This window comes from Platalea leucorodia, assembly GCF_965183815.1.
Source record: "Platalea leucorodia genome assembly, chromosome: 5".
NCBI lineage: Eukaryota > Metazoa > Chordata > Aves > Pelecaniformes > Threskiornithidae > Platalea > Platalea leucorodia.
Genome location: NC_138827.1, coordinates 20,210,726 through 20,225,530, shown reverse-complemented (window position 1 = coordinate 20,225,530; position 14,805 = coordinate 20,210,726). Strand labels below are relative to the sequence as shown.

The 14,805-nt window shown below is 39.0% G+C and overlaps 1 protein-coding gene across 1 annotated transcript in view; it reads right to left on the bottom strand.

Moving 5' to 3' along the window:
* MRTFB (myocardin related transcription factor B) overlaps nucleotides 1–14,355 on the bottom strand; it is an 87,549-nt gene extending 73,194 nt beyond the window's left edge. Inside the window, exons 1-2 of the mRNA XM_082314284.1 lie at nucleotides 14,315–14,355; nucleotides 10,970–11,014 (exon numbers count right to left, since the gene is read on the bottom strand). The gene's annotated coding sequence lies outside the window, so the exon portion shown is untranslated. The remainder of the gene's footprint in view (nucleotides 1–10,969; nucleotides 11,015–14,314) is intronic.
* Nucleotides 14,356–14,805: the final 450 nt, after the last annotated feature.

Genomic DNA, 14,805 nt, shown 5'->3' with positions numbered 1-14,805 from the left:
GCTATGACAGAACTTTGTGGAAGGAATTAATAAGATAACATGTGCTCCATCGTTTTCTGTGCCCAGCAAACATAAACAGTGTAGCCAGAAGAATCTATTTGTGTAATTGAAGTTGACAACATATAAAAACCACAAATGTTCATTCTGGTATTACAAAAGTACTTGATAGCTCAAGTCTGGAGTAAGGGTCAAATATTTATATGAACACATCATACGATTGCTGAACATTTTAGTGTCATGTCCTAGAAGTGGGCATTTATTAAAAAAAAGGAAGAGAAAATACACAGAGCTTTTCACAAGAGGTGTTCTGACAGTTCAGAAAATAATCAATTAGTAACTTTTATCAATAAATTGGATCATAATCTGGAACAATTCCTTTATGTGTTCAGAGCCCTTTGACAGCCAAAATGTTGATCTACTTTAAAAATGAATGTTGGTAGAGCATCTAAGGCATTTCAGAAAAGGTTAAATTACTCCATGATTTCATTTGTTTGCTTAGCTACTTCAAGATGTTCCCATTTATGACTAAGCTGCAGGTGCTACTCTGTTTATTTTAGTGCCTGTAAACCAAGCCCTTGAATTGAACAAAGCAAGGAAAGCATTAGGATTCAAGTCAAAAAGGAAGGAACTGCAGGAATGCTTCCCGTTGAATGTGCTACTTTCTACCTTCCTTCATAAGCATGACTGAACATTGCACAATCATTTCTATAAAATGAAATTTCTTGAAAAAGATATACTTTGCTTCTTTTTATTTCTATACACTATTACAGAGATTAGCAAAATTTTATTATAATATTTGGTGTACCAAAGATTGATATTTGACCTCTTAAAAAAATGCAGTCAACTTCTATAGTACAGAATTTCACTCATTATTCACATTCGCCAATAAACTAAAAACTAATTAGACCTGAATTCAAGATAATGTAGCATAATTAGGGATTACTAGCAACTTCAATTCAAGGGATCTTGCAAACATCAAAATGATTATGTCTGAACTGCAGCTCAGTGCACACATGCAGATGATACTCAGTTAAGTGGTCCCTACTCATCACCTTAGGACAACTTAGAAAATCTCTCTTTCACAAAACTTTTGCTGCGTATTGACTTGTACCAACACAGCAACTTTCAGATATTAACAATGCAAACAATAACTTGAAACCATGGAAACCAGTCAACTTGTTGCTCTTAACTTCTGAAACTAAAACTTGTAAAATTTAACCTGCTAATGGACAAAAGAAGAACTTAGAAGGTGACAAATTAATGTTTAAATAAAAGATCAAAATCAACATTCTGTACACCTTAAGCAGCAGATATATACCATGCGTTCTTTATTTGATTTGCACTAAGTGCTTAAAGTTCATCTAAAATATTCTCTCTCCTGTTCTTTTTTTATTTATGATCACGTAAGCTCCCTGTAAAAAGCACAGCAGAGCACTGGTCGATTGCTTTCTGAATATGAGCCAGCAGTGTGCCCAGGTGGCCAAGAAGGCCAATAGCATCCTGGCTTGTATCAGGAATAGTGTGGCCAGCAGGACTAGGGAAGTGATCGTCCCCCTGTACTCGGCACTGGTGAGGCCGCACCTCGAGTACTGTGTTTGGTTTTGGGCCCCTCGCTACAAGAAGGACGTCGAGGTGCTGGAGTGTGTCCAAAGAAGGGCAACGAAGCTGGTGAAGGGTCTAGAGAACAAGTTAGGCAAGGAGCGGCTGAGGGAGCTGGGGTGATTTAGCCTGGAGAAGAGGAGGCTGAGGGGAGACCTTATTGCTCTCTACAACTACCTGAAAGGAGGCTGTAGCGAGGTGGGGGTTGGTCTCTTCTCCCAAGTAACAAGTGATAGGATGAGAGGAAATGGCCTCAAGTTGTGCCAGGGGAAGTTTAGGTTGGATATTAGGAAAAACTTCTTCACTAAAAGGGTAGTCAGGCACTGGAACAGGCTGCCCAGGGAAATGGTTGAGTCCCCATCCCTGGAGGTATTTAAAAGATGGGTAGATGTGGTGCTTAGGGACATGGTTTAGTGGTGGACTTGGCAGTGTTAAGTTAACGGTTGGACTCAATGGTCTTAAAGGTCTTTTCCAACCTAAACGATTCTATGATTATGGTATGTATTTAACTGTCCCAAATGACTGGTTTTACTTTGCAAGTCATTGGAAGTATTTAATCTTCTCTGTTCTATTTCCTTTAACTAGAAAGAAAACAGAGTCGTAGTAACAAACGATTAACATGTCTGACTTACAAGTTCATGGGAACATCTTTTCAATTCAATTTACATTGGATAATGTGACACATTTTGAATAGCAACAAAAGTACAATTGTGGGCTAATTAAAGAAGGTGATGGAAGTTTTAAGATGATTTTTGCATAGTGCTGCTGTCCTGCTTAGACAAAACCATTGGGTGAGCTACATCCGTAAGATTTTGAAGGCTCCCCTAGTGCTCCCAAAGATAACTCAGTTAGCTACATACATTACATACATGTGTTCATCACATGCATGCTGTGTGGGTCCAAGTGCTTATCTTTCTCAACTAAACAGAAGCAGTGACACAAAATTTTGGCAGTCCCATAATACCACTTCATGCTATTGCCAACTCTTCTACTCAATACATGTAAATTATTTTCCATTGTATTTGTCATTATCCTAGAGTCAGAATGAGGTCAATATGCTTCGCATTTCTTATGGCCAAAGCTGCTGCTGGAACTGGACAAGTATGTTCATTTGCTTGGCTTAGAAGTATTACTTTCTATTACGAACTTCAAAAAGAACTTAAAAGGGAAAGAACACAGTTGCTTCATCACTTATATACCAGCTATCATTTAGATTCATGGCTTCAGGAGGACAGCCTCTTCCCTCCTCAGTCCTCAACTGATGCTTTCGCCAAGTTACACCTACTGATAGAGCAGCGTTAAAGAAAAATTATTACACCTTACCTGAAAGCAAACAGAACAAAGTGTCACATTACATTTGGTAACAATGAACCACTGCTCAACTGCTCATATCCCCCATCCTATTAAGTGACTTAATTTTTTATACAACAGTGAAAAAAGGTCCGAATGTGATTGCAATTACATCAGTTGTAATAGACTTACACCTTGAGGTATCTTCCCAAGAATTAAAGTGGGATTTTTTCATAGATACAATAAGGATGCATACTAAAAGAATGTTAAATTCCATGCATTTAAGCACAGACTTTCAGGTAGAAAAAAACCCAAACCACAAAACCTCAAACACCAGCTTCCTAAACATTGGAAATTAAACATGAAGATATATCATAAACATTAATATTATGACTTTAACAGAAAAATAAATGTTGTTAAAGACAAAACAATACACTTTACTAAACAAAAGCCAAACTTTTACTTCTCAAATCTAACAAAGCCAATAAAACTCTCTGTGAACAGGGTAAGACCACAGGAAGGAATATCACCTATTGTTTCTTTATAAGTACAAAACCAAGATTATAAGTGATCAAGCTTAATCCCCAGATCAACACCCATTTTCTAAAATAACCAGAAAAAGCATGTTATTAGTATGGTGCCTGAAAACTCTAATGTTCTAAACAGTTTAATGCTATAATCCACAGTCCGTGCCCTCAGTGCTTTAAGAACCAATTTCTCACGATCTCCAAAGCTAAAATGAACTTGAATTCCATTTTCCATACTGAAATTAGCTAAAGACTAACAGGGCAGAAACTCTGGGTCAGGAGAGTTTATGTTGCCTAAGGCCACTTTCAAAGAACTCTTATCTGTTACACTATTGTGTGTTTCAATATTTCATTCCCTACAAAGCTGCTTGTTTAAAAATAAATAAATAAATAAAAAAGGATAGATGGTAACCATAAAATTGTTTACAGTAGATTTCTGCACAAATTGCTACACTTAACATCCGTAACACATCTACATTCTGTATTTCTTGGAATTTTCTTTTAATACAACTTTAAGTGGAAAAAAAGCCATTAAACCTTCCCCTCATAAAGCAATCATTCTCATCTCCCTTAATTATAAAGGAGAGAAAAAAGTCCTCTGTTTATGCAGAAATGGCAGTAACCAAGAATAAGCTGATCAAGAAAGAAACATAATGGCCTTCAGAAATACTTAAAATCTCAAGAACCACTCAACAGAAAGTTAATAAACATAGGAAAAAAGGCCTCTTGTATTCAAAGATACAAATTTCACATGTGCAGACTTAAAAACGAGGAAGCCTGACTGCAACAAATTATTTCCTTCACACAGTTAAGACTAATTGTTTCCAAAGATCATCTTTAAGGAAAATAATATTAAGAAATTTATCATGAAAGTAATAACACAAAGAATCAATTTAACACTGATATGATCAGTGTAAAAAAAAAAAAAAAACACAAACACCAAAACTGTCTGTAACATCTGCTACCCCCAATTTAAAGAACAGGATATTTCTGAATTAAAAAGGAAGAGACACCATTAATGAAGTCTGCTATAGGAATATAGAAAGCTCCTGTGCAACACTGCCTTATTATTACAAAACTTAAACAGCTCTTAGTAATGGTTATTCCTTAACTCAACATAGAACACCTGCCACCACTAGAGTATCTACTTCAAATGTTTAAAAAAATTAAACTACAGTTATTGACTAATTAGGTCCGATGGTATAGCGACTAAACATAGGGCATTTCTGTTAGAACCACCAAGTCCACTTGCAATTGTGCTGGCTGACAAAATTACCAGTCTCTCAGATGATTTTCACCACCCCATTTCTGGTTATGATGATCCTGTCCACACTGCTGGGTCAGCTGTCGACATGGGTGCTCCTTATCCACAGAGAGCTCAATCAGCTTAACGAGCTTGAACCAAGTTACCTTTGCTAACTTGGCTAACCTGAACTGAAATGGTTTAGGAGAACAAACCTGAACAGGCAAAAATCTCTGGTAGGCGTGGAATGAGAGGCTCAAAAGACAATGTTTATCACCTTAATCATGTTTCAGTAAGTTATGCGGCTGAATAGTTCACTCCCCTCAGCTGAAAATGTATTTCAAATGTGGAATGAACTTCATGAGCTTCAGAAAGTGAAAAAATTCCTTAAAACACAGGCTGATATATTAAAAAATATTTTTCCCCAATATCCTTCTGCATAATGCTAATGAAAAAGCTCTTAGTGAACATTTCTTTTCATGAACACATCGAAACTAGAGTAACAGTCAATTTACGAACTCATAAGCCTAAAAATACTTCAAGCCATAATTTTTCTCCTACATAATAATTTTAATTTTATTTGTATACTAGACATTTTTAGTCTCCAGCAGCATAACAGAAAATATACTTGCTTTAGTATTCCTTCTGATACGTGAGATATTTCCATCATTTAACAGTCATCAAATGTAATTTTGTAGGGTAAGTATGTTTCAGAACACTTTGGTTAGATCCATTCACTAACACTAAAACACACAATGTATTTAATCATGAATAAATCAGTAAAAAAAGGCTGAAAAAATCTATGCAATGCCACTCTTTACTCAAAGATACACTTCTTGAACAGCATTAAAAATATTTTTGCCAAAAAAATATACTACAAAGTTTTATTAGAACCCCTGTTGGAAAGCTACTGATAATCTGATGAAAACGAGATATTAATTAAATGTTATTTGGTCAGATACAATTACTATAGCCCAGGTTTCTCTTTTTCTCTTGCCTTATTTTCATTATTTCTTGTCTGGCATCAGATCGTAGTTCATTTCTTCCCCAGATCATTTCAGTACCTGCTTTCCTTCTCGATTCCTCTTCCTGAATTCTCTCTTTTTTTCTATCCTCCATGTATCACTAAACCACTTCTCATCTCAGCTTCCACTTCACCTGTCAAAAATGCTCTGTATACCATCCTTCCTTAATGTATCTTTTCTTCTCTTGACCATGTTCCTCAGACAGCCAGCATAAGCCTTGGCTTAGGCTTTCAAAAGCCTACCTACGGATGCCAAGAACCCACAGACAGATCAAGGAGATGCTATGGAATTCTATCTTTTGGACTACCTTCTGGCCCCATTACTGCCTCAAATATTTGAGAAACAGTAGATGTAGAACTTTGCCTATGTTCAAGAGCCTCCAGTCAACTATCAATTTGGTGTAGTCTGCAGAAAAGGAAAGAGAATGGTACGTGAGTACTGTCTAGTGTTCTATCCATCCTCTGGTTTCAGATTTCTAGTTTGTCTCCTTATTGCCTGCCTTTGTTCCTGCTCAGAACTTTCTCAGGGCAGAGAAAAATGAACTATTAGCTGAAACAGGTTGTTACCATCTGCATTTCACCCTTTCCCAGAGATTCCACCTTTCTGTTTTCCCAGCTCTGCGCAACAAGTTTTTAAAAATCAGGCGTATTTTACAGGACCTGGTAAAAGAGCAGTCAAACGGTTAAATGGGCAGAACAGAGGAAGGGTGGAACATCTGGCAGAGGAAGGAGGGAGTCATTAACCACTCAGCTTGGATCTACCGCAGCCAGAACACTTTGCCTCACCATGCTGATCTGATTCCAGAAGAAATCACCAATTACACTGTGCTATTCATAGAAGCAAAGAAAGTTGATTGAACTGTCTACAGATGCAGAATTAATTATCTACAGCTTGATTCACACTGGAAGAGTTACAATTCCTATAACCACAAAGATAGTTTACATTTTGCAGAAACTGATAGCATTTGCTCAGTAAGCCCTTTATCTTATATCAAGTGAAAGTATTTGAGTGCTGCTGTATTTTTTGACATTAACGTAAAGAAGCATTACGGTAAACCCATGCAAATTCAGAAATAATAAAGACTGTATAATGAAGTAGTAACTTCTCTTGATTCAAGTATTTACTAGAAACACAATAAGGAAGCACTGCCCTCATAAACTGGATATTAAAATCCTTCTGCTGTTCAGAAACTCCCAACAAAAACAGTCTTTAATACATTAACTGGGAAATGGAGAGGTTTTCACCCATTCCTATAACTTCACACACAGTTATGTGAGGATGTTGTGATAATTCTCAATATTTACCTAAACTATATAAGCCAAACTACAGGAACATTGGAAATTTTTAAAGAAATAACAGCAAGTCCCAAACAAACGACCTGTTAACTGATCAACTTTGCTTTTGGAGCAATTCCTCAGTATTCAGTGATAGCAAGTATTATTAGCACTTTCACTACTTGCAAACTGAATTTAAGTTTTGGATTTCTTACCTGAAAAAACTTACTTCAGGGTTTGCAAAAATGCTTTAATCAGTATGAGTTCACCTACTCGTCTGGAGTAAAAGCATTAAATTCTGCAATTTTACTAAAAAAAACCCACTTTGTAATAGTGAAAAATTTAAAAATGAGAACTGACATGCAAACACACAGCTTCATCGTCAATTTTGCATTCAATTTCATAACAAATGCTGCTGCACAGTGATACTAAATCAATGAGAGTCTGAATTTATCTATTTTCAGAATTTTCTTACTAGGAGTGTACATAAATTTATTTACTCCTGCAAGCACAAGTACAACTATCAAAGGAGAATATGTGAACAAGCATACTGCCATCAAAAAAAATTATTGATTTGAATCAATAGAAAATCTGACACATCACTACTAAATGGCGTCAAGAGCTGATTCAAAAAGCTTTTTAAAATTATTTCCTAATTCACACAGTTTACAAGTCTTCAACAAATACCTTATAAATATACTAAGTATATAGTAGAGTATAGCTGTACAAAGAGTACAACTTACATATTGAAAACCATTAGCAAAACATTAAGGCATTTCTTTTGGTTACCTGTCTTGAGTTGTATTTTCTATGGAAAAATATTTTTAAGATGATATTTTTTAAAGATATTTTTAAGATGCCATTTTTTAAAGAGAAAATCCTAAAAAATAACCTACCAAGTAACATGGTATCATAATGAAAAAACAAATAAACCAAAATAGTTAACAGAGATTTATTAGTCCATCCAAAACCTCCTAAAATGGTACAATTCAGACCAACCATAATGAACATAAAGATCTCATTAATTTCTATACAGTAATCTCAACACATTCAGCAAGCTCCATTGTCAAAATACACACATTCCAAGGCCTTTGTCTGCCTGATTACCACCAAAGACAGACTGTAAAAGCACAAACACAATCCTTTGCTTTCACACTTCCAAAGTTATTTACATAGAAGAATGAAACCTGCCGAGAAAGATGGCTAATTTACAACATACAAAAATACTGATAACACATACAACTTATGCAGCGTTTTAAAACAAAAAATTAGATTAACTGCGATATCACGTTCTCTCAGATAACATTTAAGTATAAACACTTACTAAGAGCATAAATCACAAATTACACTGAGTGCTCATCAATCTAAAAGAGATTACCTATACACAAAATTGACTGCATCTATAACACTGTGATGCTAGAAGGAATACATCCACCACAATGACACCCATACACAGATTGCTTTGCTTATGTTAAGTCACAACTACTACTTTCCTAAAGCTTTACTAACATGTGGTTCTAAATCCTGAAAAGTTTTAAGCATGTGTTCAACTTGGTGCAACCCATTTCGTCTCATGAACACATGCTTAGAGCTTTGCTGGATCACAACTTTACCAAACAATAGATTTTCATTTTCAAAAAGGGGAACAAAATTAAGGATTGTGCCAGCAACTTAATTAGACAGAATGTTAGTTGCTGGAATTCTATGCCTCTGCAACTTTTTTTGTAGAGGAAATACTGAGAAACTTGCCACTTCATGAGACATAAGAGCCATTTATGGGTATTAACTGGACTTCACTGAAATACACTAACAATTTGAACTCCATTTTAATGGTTTCTCTGCTGAATTTTTATGAGCTACCTCTTTTACATTTACATAATAAAGAATGACTGGCAAACTAATTTTAATGTCTTTACAACTTTTAATGAAGTTTTCAGTAACTGTTCTCTAGGCTTCCAGCAGACTTCTAACATTAGAAACAAAATGTGGAAAAAAAAATACAATTGTCCATCCTTTTCAGGGATATAAATTAGGGCTAATGATCTTGTAAATTCAGTTTGAGGAGGGTAGAAAACCAGGTTTTTTTCCTCTTTTTGTCTTTATTTTTAGCGCTCTGTTCATTTGTGTTTCACTAGTTGGTGTGAAGATCAAAAATGAGCTTAACTATGACTTCTCTCTCACTTTGTTGCTTTTGGCATCATGCCCAGGTTTAAGCCAGTTTTCAAACATTTAATTAATGGCTTTAGCCAAGTACTTAAATATGAGATGTTAAAATACTGTCTACTGAGTCAACGATTACAGAGATCCAGTTTATTGCACAAGTGCAAAACTGTTACATTAACATCTGGATTTAATAACAGTAATCTGAACACTATTTAATAAATTCTGTAACGTGCATTTGCTTTGGAGTTTCAGGATATGGAAGATTTTTGTGGCTGTGGCTTCGACAGAGCCTCAACAACACTGAGGAGTAGTTTTACAGCAGCTGTCAACCTTTATCACAGAAGAAAAGTTTGAAAAAGTTTTATTCCATAATTAGTATTATGTGATTTAGGCTCTTGAACTTCAGGTGATAAAAATGCTTAAGAACCAATGCCAGGGATAGTGGTTCATTATGCTCAAAGCAGGACAGAATAATTTCATTTAAAGAAGCAAACATGAAACATTCATGGTTGCCAAGTACAAACAGACTTAATTTTGGTTGTTGATCTCCTTTTTAAGCATGCTGCTAAAAAAGTAGCAGATACATTCACAGTAAGAAACAAAGGTTGCAGATTTACTAAACCGGGACATGAAGTGGACTGGTTTGCCAAGTCTAATCAAACCTGCTCTTCTTTGTGTAGCCTGAATGCAACCCTAAAACACACCTTACCTTCAGGTTAAAGGAAGCTTCCCTATCTTTAAGTGTTTCCAGTTGCTAATTTTTTGACTAACACTACAGTTCTGGGGGTTGTTGGAATACATCAGCGCTCCAGATACATACCACTTTCTGTGTATATCCAGAAAGCTTTGTACGTCTTGCTGTTCTCCCATTCTCTGGAGCGGTTCTTAGCCAGGGAAGTTGTGTGCAGTGTCTGGCTTTTTCGGTAGAGGTGGAGCCAATGCTCTGTTTCATCTTAGAGGGGCCTCAGTAGAAATTATCACGGAGGCTTTAAGTTCGATGCTCTGTCTTGGTTATTCTGAAAATAAAACCACTCCCCTCCCCGCCCCCAACCAAAACACTTTTTCCCATATAAAAGATGGGGAGGGAGGGGGCAGGATCAGAATTTTCACCATTTTGGTACCAGCTGAACATCAGAGGCACACAGTTCCAAAAGTGAGAACGTTTTAGTTGACATAATCTAAGTTCCTTATTTTACTAAGCTGCTCGAGTCCCTTCCTAGTACCTATTGAAATAGAATTCTATCGGCAGCCATTAAACATTCTTAGTTACTCCCTTCAAGAAAGAAGTTTCTCTCCTCACCTATAACTGGATTTATTTAATTAAAAAACGCATTGGGTCTGGTGGTACTTTGGAAGTGCTGTGCTATTAAGTGCTCTGATGCTATGCTGGTACTAGCCTGAGTCACTGCAGAATAATTGTTAAAAATAAACAAAATGCTATATAGGCCAACGTTTTACCTACCGATATCAAAACTACTAACATTTAGAAAATGTCTAGCGTAATCTGTGAAGGCTTGCAAGTATAACAGTCCTTTTAAAAAGAGAAAATATTGTTTAATCAACATAAAAGAATTTTGACTTAAACGTTACGATATGATTAAAAACCACTCATATCAAATGGCAAAGCAAAAACATCCCAATAACTTGCTCTTAGCTTATGTAACATAGGTACTGCATATCCTCAAATTCCTCTTTGTATGAGAGCATATCTCTTGGAAAACCTTCCATTTTAACAGGATTATAAAACCAGCACAATTTAAAGCGATAAAAAATAGCTCAATAAAAAATAGCAGCTTTATAAAAAACTGTATTTAGAAAGTTTTAATTGTTTTAAGATATAGCACTTACCTTGTATTTCTAGCCTCCTTCTATAGTGTTTGTTTCAGCACATTTCTGGTCAATCGGAAAGTAAAGATAGGAAAAACAAAAATCACAAAAATGTCACAAGCATTCTTTATTTTAAAATTTACATATTCTATTCCATCTAAGAAATTAAAACCTTAAGAATACAACTTCCTCTTTCTCAGTTTTTGCAGTTTTGTGATGTTAAAGTATCTTATTAGGTTGAAAATCCTTAGAGTAAACTAATTTCAATATGCTCTAAGCTCATTTTTAGCACCTTTCATATTACTACTCAAATTCTAACACACTAATTATTTGTCTTTCCAGTTACCTCTAGCAAGAATAATAGTGCTAGAGGTGCATCACCCACTCCTTTTAACTCAACTAAAATATGTAAGACCAGTCCTAGCTCCTTCAAGCCCAGCTTGAATAATTCCTTAGAGCTGGAATGTCTTCACACTTAGAAGTTTAAGTGCCAATTATATCTATGCACTATAACTTCATTTAATAACAGAAATATAGTTTCTTTTTCTAGATTCCAATATGAAGGAATCTTTATAAAGAAAAAGGAAACTATTCACAACCACATTTTGGCTTTTTGCTATGACAACAACTCAAACATATCTGTTCCATCATCAACATTTCATTTATTAGTATATTTTGGATTATGTGTGTACATATATGCATATACAGACACAGAGGATTATGTCAATGGAAACCTACTACATACTAAATTTAGAAAAGTTAAAAAAAAAAAATCACAGTTAGCTTTAACGCTGGTATTTATTAAATACCATTTCATAGAACACTAATGAGGTTTTCCAGTTTTGGCTTTGAACCCATAGGTATCACCTACAAGGTCCCATACATTGCTCAGCCACACAATGTTGCTTTTGTTCTGAGAGATGAATCCTAACACATATGGTTTTTCTTCTTTTAAAGGTTTGCGTGCTGAAGCTGATGTTATGGTTTCTTTACACATCAGCGAAAGAGGTTAAAAATTAAACATGTAAAAAAACAAGCCAAAACCAAAATACACAAGAGGAAGAGATTACAAGATGGAAACACCAAAAAAAGCCTAAAAAACCCAAATGGTCTACAATAAAAGGTATTCCCTCTTCCTTCCAATAATTATTTAATCAGTAATCTAAACGCTGTTTAAAAACCCCCAAAAAACAAAGCCACAACTAAGTATATTCCCTATCCAATATCATATTAATTCATAATTTCATCAATTATCTAATTTGATTTCTAGGCTAACAAGCAAGGGCTCCAATTCATTGAACATTTTACGCACATAAACACTAAATTTGGCTGAATATCTGTGTATTAATCTCTACCTTTAAAGCTTTGTTTTTTAATACCTCATTCAACAGAATCCCACAAATTAAAAATGGTAAATATTAAGGTGATTGCCATGTTACTGTACGACTGCTCCTAAAAATTCACCTGTATCATTAAGTCCAGCTTTCTACATTTCTCCAAATACAGCTAAATCGTCAAAGTCGTTCTCTACTTCCAATAACGTACTAAGGATTTTCAGCTTCCAGATGTTTTTATTGTCTTAATAACTGGTGTGATTACCAGACAGTACTCTGTCAAGTTTTAAATGCAAGTTATATCACAAAATCATAATTTGCCCTAACTAATTGCACTGGAAAGAAAACTTCAGGAAGGAACTAGATAAAAATGTCAAACATTAAGAAAATAATCTTATGAAACGCCAGCTGTGCCTTTGTTGAGAGCTTTAGAAGATCAATTAATTCAAAACCTGGCATTCTTCCATCATAAAGGGAAAGACGTAGCGTGAGGAAGAAGTGTACCTATAAACCCATATACTTTCCCATAAACACGAACTTTAGAACATGCTGTACTCACAGTACAGGGTAAGCTGTTTTTTTTTTTCCTAAAAGCTGACTGATGTTAGTCTAAATCTTTCAGACATATTGACAGCAAAATTATGAGATTTCACAGTGCTCTTTGTGAAATATGCAGGAAAAGATAAGTTTCTGATATTTACTTCATGGTTAAACAAATTATTCACTTTATTTTAAATCCTGTAGTTTTTTATTTCAGCTGTATTGCCTGCTGCAGCCATGAAGTCCTAGTATTCTCTCTCTCAACTGCATTGAGATAGCATAACAGCAGTTTTCTGCACTGCATACTTAGAAACCGGTACAACAACCATATAAACAGAATAAAGGCAAATGTATTTGCTGGCACAAAGGAAAGGCACTGCAGCACAGCCTTTTACCTCGCTCCCTCTAGTCCAAATAGTGTCACTCTCACAAGTGTTAACCGATTTATGTGCATCTGAGATACAGACCTGTGCATACAATTGCTGCAGATACACTTGTTATTTCACATACAAATCTGATTAACCAAGCGCCATCTAAAATCTATGTATTTCACAAATAACAAACCAACCCCTTTAACAGCCCCTGGTCTAAGCACAGCCGCTCTTTTAACAGGTAAGTGAACCTACACTGCAGTTGCACGGTTTAGGTGACCAACGCCAGAGGTCTCAGCTTCATTGCTTTGAACAAGGAAAAGCTTTCACTTCAGTACACGTATTTTTCAGGCCAGGCCCCGCAGTTGTGCCTTTCTACCCACAGGCCCCGTACGTCACCCAGGAGTTTGTGTGCCTTAATAAAAAAAAATAGCGACTGCAGTGCAACACAAGGAAAATCTATCAGCATAAGCAGGGCAGAAGTCGAGCTGGGCAGAGCTCCAGGGGAGACGCATCCCACAGCGCGATGCGAGAGGTGCCGGCACCAGCACCCCCGCTCCCGGCTGCCTCCACCTGCGCGGCCCCGCGGGGCGGGGGAGCCCCCGCAGAGAGGCCCGGCGGGGCTGAGGGGCCACCGCCGCCACCACGTCCCCAGGAGCCGGCCCTGAGGGGATCCTGCCCTCCCCCGGCAGGGAGGGGGAGGCCGCCGCTGCCGGCCCCACCAGCGCGGCGGGCGGCCGCCCCTCCTGGCGCGGGGCCAGGGCGGCGGGGCGCCCTCCCACACGCCTCGGCCTCCTTAAGATGGCTCTGGCTGGCGGAGCGGGCGGCCACCCGCGGGCGGGGCGGCGCAGCAGCCTACCTAGGGGCCGGATGGCAGCGGCTGGCTGGCGGCTGCCGCTCACCGCCCTCCGTCCCCTCCCCGCCGGCGGCGGCCGGCCCGACCCCGGGGGCGCGGCACCGCGGCAGCGCTGCCACCCCGCCGCGCGCCGGGGGCGAGCCGCCGCCGCCCCGCCCGTCACGTGACGCGCGCTCCCCCGCGGACCCCGCGTGGAGGAGCCCGGCCGAGCGGCGGCACCGTCCGCCCCCCGCTCCCTCGCTCCCTCCCTCAGCCGCTCGCTCACCCTCGCTCGCCGCCGCCGCCGCGGACATGTCCTCTCGCGAGCTCTGCGGGCGAGACCGCCCTCGGGCGCGCGCCCCGGCGGTTGGCCCGCGGGCGGGGGCGGGGAGGCCGCGCGCGCTGGCGCTCTGCGGCCGCTTCACACGTGTGGGAGGCGGGGGGCGGGGGGGTGAGGGGGCGGGCGGGGGGCGGGACGGCTGGGCTGCATCCGGGCACTTGTGCCCCTCCGCGTCCCCTCGCAGCGGGGCAGCTGAGGGGGCGGGCAGGTGCCCGCCGTCGCTCGCTCGGCTGCCCTTCAGGCGCCTGGGAGCTGCCCCGAAAATGTTGTCGGGGGTCCCTCCCCCAGGGCCTGAGGTGAATCACCCCCCTCCCTCGCAGCGGCCCCTCGTCCTGTCCCCCTCGGCCGAGGCGGCGCCCCGCGAGGGCTGTGACCGCCCCGCGTTTCCAGGTACCTCCTCGCTCTGGACGCACCTGGCTGGTGCCGGGAGGGTCCCG